This window comes from Pezoporus wallicus, unplaced genomic scaffold (genome assembly GCF_028554395.1).
Source record: "Pezoporus wallicus isolate ANWC-B61680 ecotype Strahan unplaced genomic scaffold, APGP_CSIRO_Pwel_v1 contig_13368, whole genome shotgun sequence".
In the NCBI taxonomy this organism is placed as follows: domain Eukaryota; kingdom Metazoa; phylum Chordata; class Aves; order Psittaciformes; family Psittacidae; genus Pezoporus; species Pezoporus wallicus.
Window position 1 is genome coordinate 363,999 of NW_026641141.1, and position 12,386 is coordinate 376,384.

The window sequence follows — 12,386 nt, forward strand, 5'->3', positions numbered from 1 at the left end:
TTTTGGGAGCACCTGTATCCCTGAGTCACTGGGAACCAGCCCGCCCAATCATCCATGCGGTCCTGAGTTCACAGGTCCACACTGCTCCTTTTCCTGCCTGGCCCTGACATTTCCTCTGGAAGAGCACTGGGGTTGTCTCTCAGCAGGACTGCGAGAGACCTATAGGGACATTGAAGCATCAAACATGCCCCACAGTCAGCTTCTACCTCCTCCCAATTCCAGCTTTGCTTTGTGCATCACAGGCTTCGCTCCACGCATCACAGGCTTTGCTCCACATATGGTCCTGTCCAACATCCCAACAAGGTGGTCAGAAAAACTGGCCATGATGCTCCCCGAAGTGTGTGTCTCTGACAAAGTTGGACAGGATTTATCAACACAACTAAAAAGAAAAGATATGCTCATTTACAGCTAATTTGTTTATGATAAGCCAAAGATCATAACAAGGATAGAAAAAAAAAGGTAAGGATTGACATCAATGAGATTTACACAGCTAAAAGCTTGCATAACATTGTGAACATGCACAGCAAAAAGTCTTGAATTACAAAAGAAGAGAAATAGATGTAAACTGAGACCCAGCCTCTGCTCTGTCCTGTGATAGGAGGCATTGCTGGGAATTCCACGCTCTGGGCAGATTAAAACCAGCATTTCAGCCTGAAGTACAAGCTTCTTGGCTTTCCTGTGTGTTAATCAGATCCTTACATTATCACAGTGTCATTTTGTGGCTGAAAGCAATTCAGCAGCTCTCAGCACAGCCAGGCTGAAATTCAGCTGAGCAGGATCCGAGCACTTCAGCTTTTAATGATCAGATGTTTCTGTGGAAATTAATCTTACAGAAAAATGAAGTTTGGCAGAAAGCTCACAGTGACTGCAGACTGCAGAAGGGAGAAGAACTTTACAACTCAGCCTTTACATTTTCCACCTATAGGATTTTGACATTTGCTAAAGTTGTAGTGAGGGCAGCTTCTTCACAGTGCTCCCCTAGGAAACACCACATTCAGCAATTCCTGAAGTACAGTTTCTAATTATATTTTCATACTGTAATGCTGTCTGAAATGCAAATTTGATGACAGAATAATTCGATCCATGTAAAATAATTACAAAATTACTGTTTCTCAAACCTCAACTCATACTAGCTGCTATTTAAGAAGATAAATTTAACAGCAGTGAAAGTACAGCCAAAACATTGTCTATTTTTTTAACTGTTATCTGACTATAACTGTCTGCACAGATTTTGGCTCACCATGGAAGATTACTTCTAAAATATGACTACCAAAAACATTCCAGAGTTAGGATTTTTGTTGCTTTAACTTGGAACCGACAACCAGCTCAACTTTTATTTTGCATTCAGAGTACCATACCCATGGCATCTGCTTTTAATTGGAAAAGCAACTGTTGATTAAAATACCAAATCTGTACTGCAGCTCAGTTATCATTTAAACCAGTTGTTGCTAACGTTGATGCAGGACATTAAATTAGCACAATGTAACGATTTTTAGCAGGGTGGAAACCAACTTCAGCAATATGTAATTTAAGAGCCTGAAATTCCATAATCCTACATCAGTTCCTAGTCTGACAATTCTTCCCCCTTATACAGGGGATTTTATTCCCCTTGAATTATTGCCTTGAGTAACAACTAGGACCTTTAAAAAGACAGAAATCTCATTCTGTTTGAAAAATGCAAGGACTCAGCATTCTGCTTTGCAAGTTGTTTTTAGGTTTTATTATGCTTCTAACCTAAATTTAGATTGTCATTGCCCATCAACTCAACCAGAACAAGGCAGAGCACACAAAAGGTTTGAGTGTGTTATTATTACTAGGCTAGAGGCATCAACAGATCATGTCTTTTTTTAATTTCCCTGTATGTATCCAGTTGTGTGAGAAGTGACTTAAGGAAATCTCAGTCCTGGTTTTAGCCAAGATATTTCCTAAGGTGAAATGCTTGAATTCTTTAGGAATTCTCAGTTTCCTCACCCTTCTCCATGGACAAGGAGGCTGTCAATAGAAACCGTCTCCTCCTTGTGTGTGTGCAAAGGGGTGACATTTGTAAATGATATGAAGGCTGATGGGAGGTATGAGGGTCAATCTGACCACCCCAGAAGAAGGTGGTTTCTCACCGAGCCCATGTGTAGTCTTACGTTTTTCTCTTTACGTCAGAGGATTTCAAGTCCAGCTAAGCTGGCAGTGTCACGGTTGCGGCGCTGGGCAGAGGATGAGGGATGGGGGGCAGCCACCTTTCCCCTCTCTCAGCGGTAGGAAGGAACCTACAGGCTGTTTGCTCTTTTCTAATGGTGGGTCAAATCAGGGCAGGGCGGAGATTTTGGGATGCTTAGCATTACATTGCCTGGCAACTTCACACACATACAGGGTAAAATCCAGGTGTCTGTCAAAAGGATTTGGTACACAGCTGACCAGCGAAAACGAGAGCATGAAACCACTGAGCAGAGGCATGCAGCCGTGGGACAGCTCAGACACTGTCCCCTGCTATTCCCCTCTGCCTTTTCCTCCAGCTGCACACTCTGGCACTGCCTGAAGCTGCCTGCTTGACCACATCTCAGCCATCCCCACCTCTGGGGCTCAAACAAGCCTGCCTGGGCTGATGGGATTCCCAAAGCCCCCAGAGGCTCAAAGAGAGGGGGCAGAGGTGGTCACTGCCAAGCAGGACACACCCCTGTGAAACCTCAGCAGCACTCACCAGCTGCCTCCTGCCACACCATGGCTGGGACCCTCCTGGTAAAATGTGAAGGAATTAATCATCCTCCTCTCTCAGGTCAAGCTAGAGCTTTTAGAAGACTTGCTCAGTTACCACTAATGCAAGATATGTCCATTCCAGCTGTTTATAAATATTTCTAATTAACAGCTCTTCAGCAAAAGTTGCATCAATTATTTTTGCCCTTGCAGGTGTTTTCAAGGCATCAAAAGCTACAAGACACTGTATGCAAGCCTAAATGAATGAGGTGAAGCCCCAGCCCTTCGTGAGCATCACTGCCACACTGACAACTCAAGTCAAACCTACCAGGAGACTGCAGCTATACATGAAGCCAAATTCTCCAGACTGGAAATTAATGACTTCTCTCGAATGGCAGGTGCTGCTCAGCAGGAATCAATCCCCAGACTCCATGCCTCAGTCCCTCACTGGACTTACCCCACTGGTGTGTGCTGGTGAACAGGCTGGTGGGTCACATCAACTGCCTCCTTTTGCCCTCCCCTCCTGCCCCACTCCACAGATTCTGAGGAGACCCGCCCATGCAGGTGAGGGGCAGGGACCACCATCAGCCAAAACACAGCTCTTCACACTGGTTTGCACCCCTATGAGAACACTGAGACTCCCACTCCCCACAGGAAGGCTGCACATGGGGTGCTAGCACCTCCACAGGGAAGCTCCAAGACTCCTGTAAACCTTGGTTAAACTCACTTGCAAGGAGCCAGTCAAGATTCCTCATGCACTGATGCATTGGCATCAGGTAAAGAATTTAATAAAGGAAATTAAAAATATTCCAGCCTCCCTAACATTGATATTCTAAGCACAAGAGTTAAATTGGAAAGAGCATATGAGATAACAGCAAGTGGAATGGTTTAGAGGTTTCAGATGCATTTATCCTTGTTGCTCTGTTAATAATAGGAAATGCAGTGAAATCCAGAGCATTAAGCCATAACTTTCCTTACAGAAGTGTTTTCAGTTTTAATCTCTGCCTTGCCTCCCTTTCTGAAACAATTGCTTCTGCTGCATTTGGTCACATTCAAATAATTTTCATAGAATTTTTTATCTTTTATTGCTCTGTGTTTCAAATTGTTTTGTAGCTCTGTGATTGTTTCAGGGTGGCAGCTGCTTTAGAAAATCATTACCATTATCAATAAACCCTTTGAACTTTGGGAGGAACGGAACAGGAGCATATAATTAGAGAAGATAAAACCGATTGAGCATACTTTTCCAGGAAACAACGCACACGATGCTTCAGCTGTAATCTGTTCTTAAAATGAATCTATATGTTCCCACACAAACAAACTCAGGCTGTGGCACTAAACTTCAGGAGCCCTGTGATTTCTTTCCCCGCAACAGCCCCCTCGGAGTACATGTAATACAGAAACAGACCCAAACCAGCTCTTCTTTTGACGAAAGGACCCAAATAGCGTTTCATTTTTCAATGACTGTGATGCAGTTCATGCTGCAGTTCTTTTTTTGGCTATTCTAAACGCTCTCAACCCACAACAGAAAAAAAAGGCAAAACCCAAGCCGTGTGTGTGCATGCGAGGGAAAGGGTAAAAGCCCATGTTCAGCAGCGCTGCTCTCTGGGCATGTTTCAGACAATTTTTCAGGAAGCTCTTGATCCTTCCCTTTGTAAACGCTATACGGTCAAGAGTGCCGCGTGCCCCAGGAGAGGGACAGAAAACCCGGGGAGCATGCAGGGACTCTGTGTGAACAAAGATGGTTTAAAGACTCGAACTTTGGGAGTTGGATTTCAAGCTGTAACTAACGGCATCGGCTGTGGGCTTCCCCATCAGCGAACACGTTAGGTACAAACCCGCCTGAATTGGGCAGCTTTAAAAACCTAATTATCTAAGCTCCAACGGAGTTATAAAGCTGTAGAGATGCCCCAATCAACAGAAAACCTAAACAGAATTTCTTACAACTCCTGAACGCATTAGCCTAGGATTACTCGTGTTCATTTGTATTCCTAAAGTGTCAAATGAGAACAATATCATTTTCTTCCCCTTTCATGGATCATTAATCTAAATTTAAGTCCACTTTGCAGTCTGCACACAGAATTAGTAACTGGAAGCCGCTCTGCATTTATCTGATGGTGCCGGGCTTGTTCATCAAGGCAAACTTCCAGCCAAAACAAACAAGTGAAAAAAATACCAGTCCCGATAAGCTGCTTTCTATTCTTTTTTTTTTTTCTTTTTTTTTTTAGGAAAGAACAAGAAATACCTGATGAGAACGTAAAGCAAACGGTTACCTCACACTGCAGAAATGCAAGTTGTTAATAGTCCATGCTCCGGCAGCCCGAGAAGCGGCGGCAGCGGCGGCGGAGATAACTCCTGCATCCACCGGGCTCACACGGCTTTGACTGCGCGGCCGAAACCGCAGGCTCTGCCTCCAGCTGACGTCAAGGCGGCTGTCACATGGCCAGGCGCAGGCCCAGGGAGCACGGGTTGTCCTGGCAACCCCAGCAGTGCTCCGAAACGGTTTCCATAGGTCATCTGTCACACTGCGCGCACGCTGAACACAGGCACGCAGCGCTCGCTGGAGCGGGCTGCGCCGGGGCACGGCCCCATGCCCGGCACTCTCCTTACCCTGTCCCCATGAGAAAATGCACCTCCCTCTTCCCCGTCCTCCTGCGTCCCCAGCCTCTGACAGAAAGAACCCCTTCACCCAAGAGGAAGGGTGAAAGCTCTGCCCTCCGCGTGTGCCACGGCACCTCAGTGATGCGCAGCCGGGCGCTGCACTGGCTAGCTAAAATTAGGGTCTTTCAAAATGACACGCAGCTGGGGCTTTATTCATAGTCACAGAGATGCACATTTGGTCACCAGCATCTCTGCGCGGGTTTGGGGTGAGGCAGCAGCGGTCCTTACTGAAGTGATGTGGGGCAGCAGCCGTGTGGGGCTGCTGGCCAAACCTCTAAGCTTCCTGGCCAGCGTGGCCTCAAGTCCCTGAGCCTCGGCCACCAGTCCCTCCTGCTCACCTGCCTGTGATGCTTCTCCTGCTGCTCCTGGCAAAACGTCCCAGGAAGAGGACAAAGCAGTGCCTGCCTAGACCTGGCTCCGACGCACCTCTGCAGCCTTATCCTGCAGGCAAAGACATGACACCAGTGTCTCAGATTTCTTTGTAACTCTAGCTGAAATCCACTTCTTCCCCCAAATTTCCTTTTTCCCTCTCTGCACATTGCCTTACCAGAGCCCCGCAGCACATGCACACACCAGGGGCAGAACGCGGGAGATGCCAGGAGGAGGGAAACACATTCACCTGCAAGAAGCAGGGAGGAAAGACAAAGTGTCAGCAACAAGAAAATACTCCTGTACTTAACTGAGTTGGTGATAGTTACTGACCAGTGCCCGGATATGAAATACCAGGAACAAACTGCAGTAGACAGCTCTGGTGAAAGTAGAAGCAGATGTAAAGCCACATGGGGTCTGCAAATGCAAACACTGGGGCATCCGCAGCTGAAGTTGACTTTGGCCCTTCTGCAACAGGCAAAAGAGAAAGTATTAAAAAGGAAAAGACAACCTGGGATGGTGACGGGGTGCTGGGAATGGCTTCCCCCATCCGAGGCAGAGGGAGGATGATGGGAACACTGACTGGTGGGCAGTGCAGGGACTACAGAGCCCCATTGCCCTCCTCTGCATCCCTCTCTAGTGTGAGAGCAGCAGGCACCTGGGACATTTAGCTCAACACTAACAGCCAGAGCTGGTTTATGTAGCATTTAGTGAGATGTGCATCTCTCCCTCCAGCACAGCTTACAGACCACCTTCCCATCACCATCACCATGCTGGGGCTTCCTGAGGCCATTCATATTAAGGGGCAAAGGCCTCTGGGATCAGGAGCTGCACCCCAGGCCTCAGTGCAAAGCAGTAAAGAGGGCTCAAAGAGTTTTACAACAAAATAAGGCAGCCTCAGTGCCTAAAATCCATGCCTTAAAAGTATTCATAATTTGCTGGGAGACCCGTGACTCTTTAACAGAACAAGAATAATGCAATGAATTTTAAAACCCCCACTGATTACTACAAGTTACATATAATCACACATATTAATCCACTATAGAAGGTGAAACTTCATGTCAATACCTACTGATAAAATTGTACCATAACATACAGATGGGTTATTTTTTTCATTTAATGGCAAGGTTTGTACAATACAACAGAAAGCTGGGGATTGCCATTAAAAAAGATACCCCTCAACACTGCCTAGTGCACCACTTCCTATTAGTCTGTCAAAAGTGTGCACCTGGGGGAGATTTTAATGGGTTTTATTCTTCTAAAGTCCCTACCACAAAAGTGGACTACACAAGACATGCATTTTAATGGTCACAAAACTTTTCAATAGCCATTTTGCTGATGCCCTAAAGGACTGGTGGAGGTGTCTAGGCAGGGTTCCTGGGAGCTCCCCACATAAACCACCTAGGGACCCGTGCCTGCTCTGTTCCCCAAGTCTGGTCCCCACACCTACAAACACATGGTTGTGCAAAGCACCTCTGTCTTCCAGCATAAAAATAACCCTTCCACTCTCTTTCATGGGGTATTTCTGCTGCAGGACAAGAGCCCAGAGAGGTTTTTAAATCATTCATGGTGTTTGTAAGGACGCACTCATTATGTGTTTGGAAGGTTGTAATTTTCAGCTGGTTGAAAGATGCTAAGTGAAAAAAGAAAAGACCAAGGCTCTGAAAAACATATGATAACTGCAGTCTGAAGTGTGCTGCTTCCAGTTCCCAGGGCTGGTCAGAGGTCCTGCTGTGCCCCCCCATAGATGGTGGCTGGGGATGTCTCCACAACAGGGAGATTTTCTGAATTTGCACCTGAAATTTCTGCTTCTCCCCAGCACTTGCTGTAACCCACCAAGCTTCCTGGGACAAGGAACAAGGGAGACCTTAAACCACATAGATGGACACAGAAACAAAAGCAATGGCATCCATCACTTGGAGATCCGAATCCTCCTAAAAGTGGCACAAAAGCCTATATTCCCTGAATAAGATTAACTTTCCCACAGTAAAGCCCCCAGTGTCAAAGCAGTCTCTTTTGTAGTGTCAATCATCCAAGTGAATGCAAAGCAATGAGACATGGGCACAGACTGGAAAAATACATAAAAGATATTTAAAGTTTAAAGCCTACTGAGGAACAAATGCCTTGCATCCACCTGGGACCATCGTACAAAGACTCACACTCCTCCTCCTGCTACAGGGACATGATGCATCATGGGGAAAGGTCTCTGTCCTGCACTGGGGACAGAGGAGAGGTCTCTGTTCTCCTCTCTTCAACCCCTCCACGTCTGGAGCCTGTGGGGAGCACTACCAGGGGACATGAGTTGGTTGCCTCACCCCTAATGTGATGGACACTCTGCTAGAGCTTCACTGACTGCAGTAATGTGTATTACATATATCTCATAATATATACATAGATATATGTAATACCTAAACCTGCTTATAAAATACATGTATCAGGACCTCTGTAATAAATTACAGACAAATATGGTGTTACAAGGTGGGACACAATCCAGCATTTCCTCCCCAACTTCTTTTGGCTCTGCAGAGCTAACAATAGATAACATTTGTGTGCCCATAAAATGGAAGTCATGCAGGGAGCAGAAACTCTATATGGGTTGATCTTTGAACCCACAAAAGACTAGAACTTCCCTGGTATCAGTCCTTGCTCTCAGAAAGGAGCCACATCCATGTAAGCAGCTGAGAATCTACTCTTGGCTTCCCTCTGACCAAAACAACACTCAGAAAAGTGCTTCGTCTTGAAATCTTCCCTCAAACATCTATGGCTTTTTTTTCTGTTTTAAAAAATAAAATGAAGAAAAAAAGCAAGTAGGCATTATTTTAATGTTTTATATACATATATATATATATATATACAAACCCACATGTATTCTGCTGGCCTCTGCAGCTTGCTGTTTGAAAGAGTAGCTAATGTTTCCATTGGCATCGGTTACACAGATAAAAAAGAGACAGAAACAGGGCTCAGCAAAATGCTGTTACGTTGACTTTTTCTCTTGTAGAAAAACAGGGTGGAAAAAACCCCACAGGAAAAGACATTTTAGTTTTGATACAACTAACATGGCACTACCAGCACAGGGGGGTTGAAACAAAAACAAGAAGGGAAAGTGGTTCAGCCCACCCTGTTCACTGACAGTGGCTCAGTGAAAGAATTATTGTTACAGTCAAATCAGGTGGAAGATGGTTTCCCAGGAATGCAGCAGTGTAAGAAAATCCTAACCTCCACATGTGTCTGTCACGGCTCTTTAGTGCCACTAATTCCTGTTCCCAGGAAGCGTGAATGAAGGAAGCTCCTTTTCAGAAGCAATACCTTTGGGTTCCTGTACAGCACCAGCAGCTTTGTAGATTCACACAGCACCCATTTTAGCCACTGGACTGGAGTGATGAGAGGGTGTGAGCATCAGCAGTGAGGACCTGTTCCCAAGCAAAGACATCTGATAGGTGCTGCTGAGGGGTGGTGGAAGCTCTTGCACCATGAGTCAGATTTTTGTGATATATTCTGTAGAAAGGATCACTTGGTCTGCAACACCTTTCCTGGCATTTGAGCCTAAATAATGCCATCATCTACCCTTAGGCAGTATTGTGTTGGGATATGCAATAGCTTCTCACATGGCCTTATAAAACTTTTGCTTGCACCTGCCTCCTCACAGAAGCTAATCACTTTTGGGGCTGGTGCATCTCTTCCGCATCTCCTCCCATATGCCAATGTCCCTACATCATCTCCTCTTTCTGCTCATTCTCCTGGATTTTCCCTGCAATGCCTTTAATTCAGCCTCACCCTGCACTGCTTGGTGGTTAGATGGGAAAGCATTTTGAGCCACGAGCAAGATGCAATACACTTTCTGCCATTTTGTACATTTCCAGGGGTACATCTACTCTGGCAGCTAAAAGGAGCCAGGGCCCATTCCCTGGCCTGGAGACTTGCTGTCAGAATGCCGCTGGAGCCTGCAGTGCTAAGTCTCTCCCCCCACAGGGTGGCCTCATCCCTTCATGCCTGTTAGGAAGGACCTAAGGCCTGTGCTGTCCCCCAAACCACAGCTGGGAAAGCAAGAGGAGTTGAGGTTGGCTGCCACATCATTTACACCTCCAGGGAGTAGCAAGTGTGCTGGATGCGAATCACCCTTGCAGGGATCCCACCTCAGTGGCACTGAGGCACCAGGAGGGCAGCTCAGAAACTTAAGAGAGCAGATGGAAACAGAAATACTCTTAGCTGGAAAAAATTCCCATCATCTAGCAATCATGATCAGTACCTCCTAAGGGCCCAGCCAGAAGGCTCTGCTGCTGAATGTGAATGCTTCCTGTTAATGGATGCACTTGAGTTGTGTGCACTTATCTGGGGGCCAAACTGAAAGAAAACAGGGGAAAGTCATTTGGATCAAACAAAAATTGATTTCTTGGCAGCATGCAGGGAGAAACAAATGCACTTTGGATCAAAGAAAACGTTTGGGGCACTTTTAAAACAAGCCAAGGTTATTTGGAAACAAAGGTCTTCATCTGCAGTAGGGCTTCAGCAAAGACCTGTGTGGGCAGGAAGGGTCACGGTTGCTTGCCCCACAGGCAGTCATCCTCCCTTGTCCTTGGTGACTGCCTGGCCAGGAAGCTCTGCCCACCCTCTCCTCCCAAACTCTGCACAGTTTAACCTAAGCTGTCTCATTTGGACTGAATTTGCTGATTGCTTCCAAAAGCAGCACTTTCTGGAGAATGATTGATTTACCAATTCACCCCCCCCCCCCCAGCCCAAAATAATACTTCAGGTAGCAATTTACCCCTTAGCCCCTTGTGAAGATCTCTGTGGTCTCACAGTAACATTTTCTAATTGTCTGGCTCTTCTGCATCTCCTCCTTGCTGTGTGGAAGTCACATCTGAGCCTCAGACATATTAAGATCCTGACCCAAAATCATCTAAGCACATGGATAACCTTGGCTGGGATGTTACACGTGTGCTTAAGTATTTGCTGGATCAGAGCCCAAGTGCCTGACACCATCATGGAAACCAACCATGCACGCAGCGATAGTGAGTGAAGAAAAACAAAGAAACAAGATAGAAATACCCTTTTGCTCCCAAATAAATCTTTCTCCACTAAGGAGAAAGGAACAGGAATCAGTGACAGGAATTCTGTCATCTGTATTTTAGTCCCACCTATATGAAAAAAGAACATTTCCAGTTTTTCAAAAAGTGTTTGCAGTGTTTATCACACTTGGCAAATTTCAAATGTTTTTGCTGTTTTCTTCTTTCTTTTCCTGCGCTTCCACTCCCTATTTTTCTTCTCCCTTCCTGGAGTTGCTGCTATCCACTTCTGTGTAGCTTATCTTATCCAAGTAGCTGCTAGTATTTAATTTGTAGTAACAAATCAGCAGCCTGCACACTCAACCGAAATACTGTATCACACTCCTGCAAAATACACCAGCGTGTGAATAGCCCCATTTATTAAAAAAATGAACCTTTAACATGGTGTTTCAGTGCCCACGCTCAGGAACAAGAGCGTGACGTTATCCTTCCTTCATGGACACATCACCATCCCAGCACTTCCCATGGCTCCAAGGAGCTTGGAGGCAGGTCAGCTCTTGGCACTGGAGACCTGTTTTCCTCTGCAGTGGTGTTTTGCGGCCCACTCTGGGGAGCCCAGCTGGTGCCTGTGTGCACATCCCTGCAAAGCAGGCAGATTCCTGCACCCTGTCCCTAAAGGAACCCCCCAGCGGTGGGTCTTCAGCCTGTGCTCAACACTGCCCCACCCTCGCCCAGCCCCAGCTTGACACCCAGCTGTTACCTGCCCATAGGGAAAATCATATTGGGTTGAATTAAAAAAAAAAATAAAATTTTAGAATTTAAAAATTTAAAATCTGAGTCTGCTCCAGTTCCTTGCCAGTCCTGACCAGGACATGTCCATGTCCTTCCCAGTCACCCAGCGCATCCCAGCAGCCAATCTCTGCTCCTCAACGCTAGATGGGTAAAGCCTTGCCCAGCTTTTTATCAGTGGTCAGGCAGCGTCTGGAGCAAAACAAAAAGGTCAGTTTAGAAGAAAGCCCTGGACTTTTGCTCTTGGGAGTGGAACTCACTGTCCTTGCATGCATCATTATACAGTGTTCCTGTCTGGAGCTTCCTTAACTTTTTCCTCCACAGATAATAGAGAAAGGTTTCCTACTGTCAGTAGCTGCTGAGGAGATAGATAGGAATGAAAGCATTTTTGGCATCAGTTTTCTGGCTTACACCAGGCATCTTTACCCTTTCCTTGATAACAAGTAATTTTCCCCTTTCTCCCTTTGATACCCAAGAGGTAAATGGTGATAAATTTGTCATAAATTTCCTAAACACAGGAGTAGGAGCTGGAGGGGGTATCGTGTTGGGACGTGGAGGATCCTTGCTACTTCAGCAGCAGCTCTTCTCAAGCTAATCAGGAGGATTGACTCTGGCAGCAGCCCAGCCAACTGCATCCCTTCACATCCCACTTCTCCCTTTCACCTTTTCTAGCACCCAATGCTTCCATCTCTCCAGCCCCAGAGGCTGCACTGCTGGTGCCTGCCTGTGTCCCTGACCTTGGTTTGAGAAGGACACCAGTTAGTTACATACCTGTGATGCAAGCTCACAGCACTTGCACAAAGGCAAGCGCATGAGCTGTTTGCATACCACAGGCTCTGCATCCCCGGCACAGCCTGGCACTGCAACAGGAAGTGGGCATGA

The 12,386-nt window shown here is 46.2% G+C and overlaps 1 protein-coding gene across 1 annotated transcript in view; it reads right to left on the minus strand.

The window, feature by feature from the left end:
- NCALD (neurocalcin delta) overlaps positions 1-5,025 on the minus strand; it is a 51,772-nt gene extending 46,747 nt beyond the window's left edge. Inside the window, exon 1 of the mRNA XM_057422153.1 lies at positions 4,956-5,025. The gene's annotated coding sequence lies outside the window, so the exon portion shown is untranslated. The remainder of the gene's footprint in view (positions 1-4,955) is intronic.
- Positions 5,026-12,386: the final 7,361 nt, after the last annotated feature.